At 37.6% G+C, this 11,468-nt stretch overlaps 1 pseudogene; it reads left to right on the top strand.

Annotated features, from left to right (window-relative positions):
• The first annotated feature begins 10,192 nt into the window (after positions 1 to 10,192).
• Positions 10,193 to 10,714, top strand: LOC116738892 (annotated as a pseudogene).
• The last annotated feature ends 754 nt before the right edge of the window (positions 10,715 to 11,468 follow it).

Below are 11,468 nucleotides of genomic sequence, written 5' to 3'. Positions count from 1 at the left end.
AGTTTTTTCACTTATGCATTGTTTTTAAGCAATGTACTAAACATTCCTTTATGTATTCTTCTCAATGTTAACTTTTCAGTTTGAGCACATTATTGCAGATCTTTAAGGTGGTTTTGAAATTTTAAAGCCATTCAAACTTTCATAATTGAAATGGCTCAAGAATTCATTCTTCTACTAGCTTTCCATCATCTACCTGTAAGAATAATGTCTTCTACAACCTTTATCCTTAAAGAGTGACCCGTGGACCAGTAATATCAGCATTACCTGGAAACTTGATAGAAATGCAGACTCTCAGACTCCAGATCTACTGAATCAGAATTTGCTTTTAACAAATTACACAGGTGATGCAAATTAAAGTTTGAGAATCTCTAAATCTTTATTCACAGAGCTGAGAAAAATAGTAACCAATACAGTGTATTTGAGAATTACTTCTAAATCAGTAATGACCAGTTAATAAACTCTTTGTATAAGTTCAAGAAATATTAGAACACCTATTACTACTGTAATTTAAACAATGTTCCATCACTCTCTCAAAGTAGATTATAAGAATTTTGGACAAATGTTCCTCTTGATTTCCTCCCAGTTTGATTCACTCTTAATCTGAGTGAATGTGGGTCAAGGCTAGGGAGAGTGAATGCACAGCCTGTGGTCTGAAGGCTGGTGCCTGGCTTCAAATCTTGCCTTGACTGCTTAACTCCCAGGTGACTTGGGCCATTTGCTTACCTTCTAAGTCCCAGTTTCCTGATTTGTAAAAAGAAGATAATAACAGTACCTGTCTCCTAGCTTTATTGAGAATATTAAACAAGGTAACCCATGTAAATAATTTAGAAAAATGCCTTAAATGTGGTAAGTGTTCCCTTTACTTCCTGAATCCTTACAATGCTTTTATTTAGAGTGTTTGCTCTGGGTCATAATGGACTTTTTTGTATGCTGTCTCCATATTTAAACTCTAAGTGCCTTGATGATATTATTTTATGCAGGCATTGCCTAAGACATAGCCAGGTGATTTGTCTAATGTCCATACGTGAGACAGTTTGGAAGATGAAATGCATTTTTCAGCAGAATCTTAACCTAATCCACAAATGCTTATCCAAGCAATGATAAAGATGATAATAGTTATTCTATACTTCTATGACTGCTACTGCTAATCATACTATAGTGTCTAACTGCCTCTTATAGTGATATGATGTAACTCCTCTTTCTCTAGAGAGTTTGGAAGACAGAAGCTGGAAGGTGAGGGTGGGAGTCAGTGCTCCAGAAATCAAGTGCAACCAGTTGGCATGATTTGTGGACCAAGAATGTCACCATATCAGTAAGCAAAGAATTTTGTGGCAATCAAGGCATCAGCCACTGTATCCACCTGGATGGTGCACACTGAGGGGATTCAGGATATAGCAAAAAGGACACTGGCCTTAGATAATTAAAGTGAATATCAGGAGAATAATTTCACTAAGCCCAGATTCTTGCATCTTCCCATACATAGAAAAGTGCTAAATTCATTAACTTGACATGTTTGTTTTTCTTTAATTAGCATTAATATTTTGATGTTCGACTACCTGGGATTTTTTTTTGCAAAAATTTTCTGTATATCCTGCATCCTCCTTTACCTCTTTGGAACAGTCTTCAGAGCTATCCAAGAGGCTGTATCCTGGGTGAAGTCTTCAGTAAGTTCACTGAATAAAACACATATCTCCAGCATTTATTGTTTCTAGATTTTTTGATGATGTCCATTCTGACTGGTTAAGATGATATCTCATTGTAGTTTTGATTTACATTTCTCTAATGATTAATGAAGCTGAGCATTCTTTCATGTGTTTGTTGGCAGTCTGTATATCTTCTTAGGATAAATGTCTATTTAGGACTTTGCCCATTTTTGGATTGGGTTGTTTGTTTTTTTGTTATTGAGCTGCATGAGCTGCTTATAAATTTTGGAGATTAATCCTTTGTCAGTTGCTTCATTTGCAAATATTTTCTCCCATTCTGAGGGTTGTCTTTTGGTTTTGTTTATGGTTTCCTTTGCTGTGCAAAAGCTTTGAAGTTTCATTAGGTCCCACTTGGTTATTTTTTATTTTATTTCCATTTCTCTAGAAGGTGGGTCAAAAAGGATCTTGCTGTGATTTATGTCATAGAGTGTTCTGCCTATGTTTTCCTCTAAGAGTTTGATAGTTTCTGGCCTTACATTTAGGTCTTTAATCCATTTTGAGCTTATTTCTGTGTATAGTGTTAGGGAGTGATCTAATCTCATACTTTTACATGTATCTGTCCAGTTTTCCCAGCACCACTTATTGAAGAGGCTGTCCTTTCTCTACTGTACATTCCAGCCTCCTTTGTCAAAGATAAGGTGACCATATGTGCATGCGTTTATCTCTGGGCTTCTGTCCTGTTCCATTGATCTATCTTTCTGTTTTTGTGCCAGTACCATACTGTCTTGATTACTGTAGCTTTGTAGTATGGTCTGAAGTCAGGGAGCCTGATTCCTCTGGCTCCATTTTTCATTCTCAAGATTGCTTTGGCTATTTGGGGTCTTTTGTGTTTCCATACAAATTGTGAATTTTTTTGTTCTACTTCTGTGAAAAATACCAGTGGTAGGTTGATAGGGATTTCATTGAATCTGTAGATTGTTTTGTGTAGTAGAGTCATTTTCACAATGTTGATTCTTCCAATCCAAAAACATGGTATATCTCTCCATCTATTTGTATCATCTTTAATTTCTTTCATCAGTGTCTTATAATTTTCTGCATACAGGTCTTTTGTCTCCTTAGGTAGGCTTATTCCTAGATAAATGCTGGAGAGGCTGTGGAGAAAAGGGAACCCTCTTGCACTGTTGGTGGGAATGTAAATTGATACAGCCACTGTGGAGAACAGTATGGAGGTTCCTCAATAGACTACAAATAGAAATACCATATGACCCAGCAATCCCATTACTGGGCATATACCCTGAGAAGTCCATAATTCAAAGAGTCATGTACCAAAATGTTCATTGCAGCTCTGTTTACAATAGCCCAGAGATGGAAACAACCTAAGCGTCCATCATCGGATGAATGGATAAAGAAGATGTGGCACATATATACAATGGAATATTACTCAGCCATAAAAAGAAACAAAATTGAGCTATTTGTAATGAGGTGGATAGACCTAGAGTCTGTCATACAGAGTGAAGTAAGTCAGAAAGAGAAAGACAAATACTGTATGCTAACACATATATATGGAATTAAAAAAAAATGTCATGAAGAACCTAGAGGTAAGACAGGAATAAAGACACAGACCTACTAGAAAATGGACTTGAGGATATGGGGAGGGGGAAGGGTAAGCTGTGACAAAGCGAGAGCAAGGCATGGACATATATACACTACCAAACGTAAGGTAGATAGTAGTGGGAAGCAGCCACATAGCACAGGGTGATCAGCTCGGTGTTTTTTGACCACCTGGAGAGGTGGGATAGGGTGAGTGGGAGGGAGGGAGACGTAAGAGGGAAGAGATATGGGAACATATGTATATGTATAACTGATTCACTTTGTTATAAAGCAGAAACTAACACATCATGGTAAAGAAATTATACTCCAATAAAGATGTAAAAAAAAAACATATCTCAAATTTAGGTTGTGTATTTTTTTTAAGTCAACAGAGAACTTATATGTACTGGTTATACCTGTCTTCCATCAAACTCTTTGAGTAGTAAAGATGGTAAATACTTGTATAAACAGATAGAAGCCCCAGCCTTGCAATAAAAGTCTTCAATTTGAGTCTCAGCTTTCACATTTACTAAATTTCAGACTTTATTTAATTTAAATTATCTAGGCCTTCATTTCCCTGTTTGTAATATAGGAAGAATTTCCAACATTCTCACCAGGTGACTAAAAAATGACTATTCGTCAGATATATCTTTGTAAACCCTTAATTTCTAGGAAAAGCATGAAGAAGAAAAGTGATGTTGATAATAGAAGTATTTCCTTCCTTTGACTCTGGTGGTCTCTCTACTCTTACAAGATGTTATGCAAAACCTTTGCTTTGGATATGCTTTATGATTCTTCATGGAAATCTCTGAGAGAGGTATTAGAAGAAACTAGTGGAATTGATTTCTGTCAGCACCACAATTGCTGTTTATTTCTACAATTGACCCAATATGGAGACAACTATATTATATCAAAGATGTTAAAAGTTGCCCTTAAATAGCTCCCCCACTGGCCTGCCATGGTGTTAAGTTGCTGTAATTGTATTATTCCTTAAGGACATCTAGTGGCACTATCATTCTTTTTTTTTTTTTTTTTTTTTTTTTGAAGGTGGGTCAAGGCTAATGTGTTATCCTAGGAGGATTCATATATTAGCTAGTTAACATACTAGCAGAGGCTATTGTCTCTGATTAAGCCATTATCACCCCCTGTCCTGTAGCAAAGAAAATGACCCAAGGGTAATGGGTCACATGATGGACTCATTTTAATGAAAGAGAAGCAAAATTAACAGTTTGAGATTAAGTTTGGGGCTAGTTAAAATTTTGGTATCATGGCTTCCAGGCACTTAATCACTGAGACTGGGTCTCCAGAAGAGGCTTCAAGAAAGCTAACCCCATTTATTATCTTTTTCATGGGCCAGGATGTGTTGTTGACACACAGTGAGGCCAAACAAACCAAAACATTGGAGTTGGAATTTGGAGCAGAGAAATGTTTATTACAGGACCAAGCAAGGAGAACAGGGCAGCTCAAGCTCAAAAGAGCCAAAATAGTTGTTAGTTGATAGGTCTGGGGGAAGAGTTTTTATAGGCAAAATTGGAGACAGGGAAAGGTCTTTAGGGTGTGTGACTTTCCTCTGATTGGCTCGTAGTGAGGTAACAGGGCAGTGTTCTGGGAATCTCAATCATCAGCCTTCTGGTTCCAACCAGTCAGGGATCTATGTGCTTGTGCTCAGCCTGAAGTTACCATCCTCCACCTGGGTGGGGGTCTTAGTTCCCATAGAAGAACTCAGAGATGTGTATCAGATTGTCATGCACTTCTCTTGAGGAGGAACCAGGACCCTGCCCCACTGCTGCACTATTTTTTCTTGATGGCTTTCCTTCGTTTCTGCATTCCCTAACTCCTCTAATGAGTAACTGTTTGAATCTGCCCTTTGGAACTCAAGGAAGGTCTAGGAGGCTGAAACCTTTTTCCTACAAACAAGAAACAAGGGACACAGAAAAAGGCTTTTGTACCTGGGAGGGCCAGGTCCTGGTCAGTTTCAATCCCCCCTTTTCTCTGATACTTCTCAATCTTGAGGGGAACAGATGTTGGACAAGAAAGGGAATGACGTTTTAGATAGAGAGGTTAATCATAAACTCAGCAGAGAAACTTGGTTTTAGGAGGACTTGGTTTCAGATTTGCTTGCATGGTGGACTCCATATGTAGTTCAGCATGGGGTTCATATAAAAGTATTAATATTAATGGCCTTTAGGTTCCTTTATAAGACTTAAAACTAGTGGTTAAACTTCCTCTTTATCAAAGATACTGTTCCCTTTATCATCAACACACGAAATGCATTTTGAGAAATTTACTTCAGTTTCCCTTTAAGTTTATATATATATATATATATATATATATATATATATATATATATGTATGTATATATGTATCCACATGTACATACATCTATTCTGGAATAAATTTTGACTTAAAATGAAACATCAGTTCTTCATGTTTTCTAATATCTTTAGGCCCTGGAAAAGTTTCATCTCATAGACCTAAAGCTGTAAGATGATAATATTGAAATGCAAGTCACAAGCTTCAATTAGGTACAATCAGAAATCATGCGGTGACTTCATTAAGTATCATTAAGAATGATCAAAATATTGCTCTTAGGAAAAATACATCAAAAGCATTGCATTTACACATTGATTAAACAGGATCTGCAATTTCTAAAATCTGGTATGGGAAAAAAGAATGGAGTAAATTAAGTGCTCATATCCCACTTAGCAACAAGGGAGTGCTTAGCAACTGGCAAAGGAAGACATAAAGGGAGATAGTGGAAAACAAAATATGATCAGCTTCTGAAACTGGGGGAGGAATCAAGAAAGGACAATGTAAGTAATTGGGGCTGGAGGAGAGGTTGCTATCCCAGGAGCAGTGGGCAAGTTCATGTTAGCCTGCTTTGTATAAGATTTTTATTTTTATTTTTAGCTTTAGGAAATTAAGCTTATAATTAGGAAATCAAGAGTACAGGAAGGACTCTCATCAAAGCCATGAGTGTGGCTAGAGTCATCTCTGGTGACATGCATGTACCCATTTACAAATATTTTCCCCTTTTACTCGTGTACTAAGGTGCATAGCCGAGTTCTCAGTCCCACAACATTTTAAGTCTTAAGGAGGTTTAAGGAAGACTTGATGTTATATCCCTTTGAGAACTCTTCAATAGTGTTAGTTTCCTATTTACTCTCCCTGATCCCCTTGCTTTGCATTTTATCTGCATTTCTTGGTAGTACCATTCATCCCATGACTTCAGCTCCCATTGTGCACTGATAATTCTCAACCCTTCTTATCCATTTAGAGACACCTCTTTCCTGTGCTTCAATCTGTGCCCATGAATGTTCATGGGCCACTGAAAACTACCATGATAAATCCTATTCTCCCCACCCTCTTGCTCCCCACTTTGATATACCATCTTAGGAAGACCATCACCCATGCAGTCACCCCATCCAGGACCCTCCCTACATCTGTCTCCTCAACACCCACATCTAGTCTGTAGCTAAATTCATTGATTCTTTCCCTGAAATGTGTGTCAGTCTCACTCTCCTTCACAATAAATCTAAAATAAAAAATGAAAAATAAATCATCATCCTTCACCAAAATCCAAATTTGTAGCATCACATGAAGGTTCCTCATCATCTAGCCAAATTGACTTTTTTCTTTTTACCTTGTTTCTGCCATTCCAGTTTGCACGTAGCCCATGTTTGGGTCATATCAAATGTGTTCTCATTCCTGGAAGGTGCCATGTTTTCTGACAACTCTTATCCAAAATTGATAGTGTGCTCTTCTTTTACCATGCCCTGACTTTATCTGAACCTTGAAAACTTACATAGACTTCTCATGATTAACTCTTTGTATCATTCCTAATACTGAGCTTATGGTAAAGTCATATTAATTATTGTTTATCAAAGAATTCCCAAAGAACAGACATTTACAATCTAATTTCAGATATCACAGTAAGTGTCACTGGAAATAGTAGACATTCAATAAATATCTGTTTAATTGAATTAAATATATGGACAAGAATCCAGCATCCCCAAAATCAGAACCCACAGTTGAGGAGTTGAAAACATTTTTTCTGTAAAGAACCAGATAGTAAATATTTTAGGCTTTGCAGACCATATAGTCTCTGCGGCAACCACTAAATTCTTCTACTGTAGCATAAAAGCAGCCACAGACAGAAAAAAGAAAAAAAAAAAAAACATTGCAGTGGTCTAATAAAACTTTATTTATGGACACTGAAATTTAAATTTCATATAATTTTTACGTGTCACAAAAGATTCTTCTTCTTTCTTTTTTTTAACCACTTAAAACTATTGAAACAATTTACTCAGAAACTATATAAAACCACTTAGCCAGCTGGATTCAACCCACAGGCTGTGGTTTGCTGATTTCTGCTATAGCTCATCACTGGTTTCAGCTCCTTATTTGGTCAACATTTTATACAAACCTCATTTGGATTGTTGCCACCAACAGTTAACATAAATCATATCCATGTCATTGCTTTATTCTAGCAGTCATTTTAGCTATACCCCAACCTGGAAATCCCCCAGACTTATGAGACTTCCTCTTAATACTTGTAATTACTGTGTATATCGAACAGGTAAAGAGCTTATCCCATTCTTCCTAGCAATTTTAGAACAAACACAGAGCCTCTGTGTGATCCAGTGTTTGATAACCATTTGCTCCTATATTGTTACATCCCATAGTGTCACAATTAATTTTTCACTATCAACTTGCTTCCTAAGAATCCATTTTTTTCCCCTGAATTGCCATCTTCTCCTCTGTCAAGGCAATTTCTTCCCTTATGTAAAGCATTTTAATTTTTTTTAACAGAGCATCACTTTCAATCTTACTAATATTACTAAATTGATCTTACTAACCTTGACTCGCCCTTCTGCCCAATAGGAAATCATGAATTCTTATAATTTTCTATGGTAAGTCCTTTTCCTGTACTCCCAGTATTCCATACTTACTAAGATACATTATGATTCTTACTTAGTCTGTTCAAGCTGCTATTATAAAATACCATACACGAGGTCACTTATAAACAACAGAAATTTATTTCTGATAGTTCTGAAAGCTGGTAAGTCTAACATCAAGGAGCTGGCAGATTCAGTATCTGGCAAGGGCCTGCTTTCTGTTTCATAGATGGTCATTCTCTCTCTGTGTTCTCACATGGCAGAAGGGGGTGAGGGGACTCTCTGGGATCTCTTATAAGGGAATTAATCCTATTCATGAACGCGCTACCCTCATGACCTAATTGCTTCCCAAAGGTCCCAACTCCAACCACTATCATATTGGGAATTAGGTTTCAACATATGAATTTTGGGGAGAGACACAAATATTCAATCCAAACCAAATACACAATACTTATATTCAAACCAAGAATGATGAAAAGAGGAGGCAGAGTAAGAGGATGAGGAGAATAAAGAAAGGGAAAAAAATAGTAAGAGGGGATAGAGACCAAAAAGAAAGAAACAAATAGGAAGGTTATATTACATACTGAAAATGAGATTGTATGAAACTGTTTCACAAATATTATCTGCTATGAGCTAGGAAGTTGGAAAAAATTACTTTTGACCTGGAGAAGTTAATTAGTCAAAAAGAGAAAGGAAGCTCAAATCATATTTTTTTAACCTTTTTTCCTGAATCACACTCTATTTGAAAGTCTGATAGAAAATACTTCAGCCTGACAGTTTCTCAAGTTCCATCTGTGTTCAGGCTCTGGGCATCCTGGGTCTTTTTATATGGATAGAAATCAAACCCTAGTACAGCACCAGAATGTTCTAGCTTCTTGCAATGGTATTTACATCCCTCTGCTGCTCTTTCAAAAGATGTCCAGACCTATAAATATTAAGCTACATTTTGGGGCCCTAACATTGAATGAGGGCAGTTACCATTTAATATTGCCAAAGGAAGGGAATAGGTGCAGGAGTAGGCAAGGGAAAGAAACACAAAATAAAAAATGTCAAATCTGATTGATTTAAAACTAGGTAGGCAAATCAGCAAGGGCTGATTGATCCAGCATCACTGGAGAGTGAGGTCAGACAGGGCTGTTTTAAAATTATTTGGTATTTTCAGAAATTGATTACTTATGGAGAGCATTAAGAATTAGCTGTGCACATTCATTTAATGGGCCAGTGACTCTTGTACAGGCCTGGAGTCGTCACATTCAATCTCATCTACTCCTTGTTAACTTGCACTTTCTTCTGAAGAGTGTTTATTTATTACAGATGCTATAAGGATAAACTACAAACTAGAATAATAAATAATGCCCTAAATGGGATTTTGCAAGCACCACCTTCCCGCCCATCTTTCTACTCCCAGCCCCCAGTGTGACAGTCACCATTGTTTACAGGCCTGTGAATGTCTGTAGGGCTGAAGAACAAGTCCTTTTCTGTCCTAACGTGCATTTCAGTGAGGAGATAGCCACTTATATGGAGAGAACTTAAGGACACTGGGATGTCCTCCTGTTCCCCCAAAGTGCTCCTCAGTGGTCCATTCATTGAAGGGACATTCCACTGGTTCTTTGAGTTAGTAATACCCTTTGAAGATATGAACAGTCTTGGGAGAAATGTCATGTCTTACTGCAGTCCTAGATATACAACTTGGTATAAATTCATGTTGTTGGTCATTTCCTACACTTTCAGCTGGAAACAGGCCCCAAAGGGAAAATTGATATGATGGAGAAAGAGAGGAATATTTTGGAATATGAACCGTGGACCAATGGGTTATATTTGGGAGTGGCACTTCAAGAAAATCTATAGAGTGAGGCGATAAGAGGGCAGAGACTTTGACATGTGCGTGAGCGGGCACACATGCACGGACACACACAGACTTCACTCAGAATCAAAAACGGAACTTCATTTTTAACTTCCAATCTGATAACTGCCTAAAGGTAAGTCTCCAGAGATCTTTTCAAAATTTCCCTTATGGCTTTGCAGACACTGCCACACCGGAACCTCCCGCTCTGCCCAACCATGTTCAACCCTACCGTGTTCTTTGACATCGCCATTGACGGCGAGCCCTTGGGACGCGTCTCCTCCGAGCTGTTTGCAGACAAAGTTCCAAAGACAGCAGAAAACTTTCATGCTCTGAGCACTGGGAAGAAGGGTTTTGGTTTTAAAGGTTCCTGCTTTCACAGAACAATTCCAGGATTTATGTGTCAGGGTGGTGACTTCACATGTCATAATGGCACTGGTGGCAAGTCCATCTATGGGGAGAAATTTGATGATGAGAATTTCCTCCTGAAGCATATAGGTCCTGGCATCTTGTCCATGGCAACTCCTGGCCCCAACACAAACGGTTCTGTTTTTCATCTGCACTGCCAAGACTGAGTGGTTGGATGGCAAGCCTGTGGTCTTTCACAAGGTGAAAGAGAGCATGAATATTGTGGAAGCCATGGAGCACTTTGGGTCCAGGAATGGCAAGACCAGCAAGAAGATCACCATTGCTGACTGTGGACAAATCTAATAATAAATTTGACTTGTGTTTTATCTTAACCACCAAGACCATTCCTTCTGTAGCTCAGGAGAGCACCCCTTCATCTCCATCTGCTCAAAATATACTATAATCTTTGTGCTCTCATTGCACTTCTTTGGGTTCCATATTTTCCTTATTCCCCTCCAAGTTTAGCTGAATTGCAAAGTTAAGTTTATGGTTATGAAATAAAAACTAAACAATCAAAAAAAAAAAAAAAAAAAACAACTTCCCTTATGACATAGCAAGAGTCCCCACTAGAAACTGCTGGTTTATTCCTACACAGATTTTCTCTTTTAATTCATTAACAATAAGGACACACCATCCACATCCCTCTCTTTATAATTTTATACAACTTTTAAAGCTAAGCTCAAACTGCAATCCCGTGAACACTGTTACCTATTTCTTTGACTAAAATTGTCTTACTCTGATTTCCCATTATCTTTTGAAGTGCTTAATTCTGTTTTTACAGTTGAATTCTCAGATGATTTTATTTATCTCACATAAAATACAAACTCTTTTATGGCAAGAACTCCTGTTTCTTGTATCCCTAACATATGGTTATATCCAGGATGCAAACCCAAGTATAAAATCAAAATATCACTTATCCTCCCTCCCTTTTTTAAAAAGAGGGCATTTGGGTGAGGTGCGTGTACTAGAATGACTGTCACATTCTCCATGCACTGTATGGAGCTGACTAGTACTCCTGAGACTATAGCTTTATGGATTTTGTGTGTTTCTCCAACGTGAGTCTTTCAGGTATCTTTCTAAAATGGT

This window comes from Phocoena sinus, chromosome 14, assembly GCF_008692025.1.
Source record: "Phocoena sinus isolate mPhoSin1 chromosome 14, mPhoSin1.pri, whole genome shotgun sequence".
Classification (NCBI taxonomy): Eukaryota; Metazoa; Chordata; class Mammalia; order Artiodactyla; family Phocoenidae; genus Phocoena; species Phocoena sinus.
The sequence above is the reverse complement of the archived record's forward strand: the minus strand, read 5'-3'. Positions and strand labels throughout refer to the sequence as shown.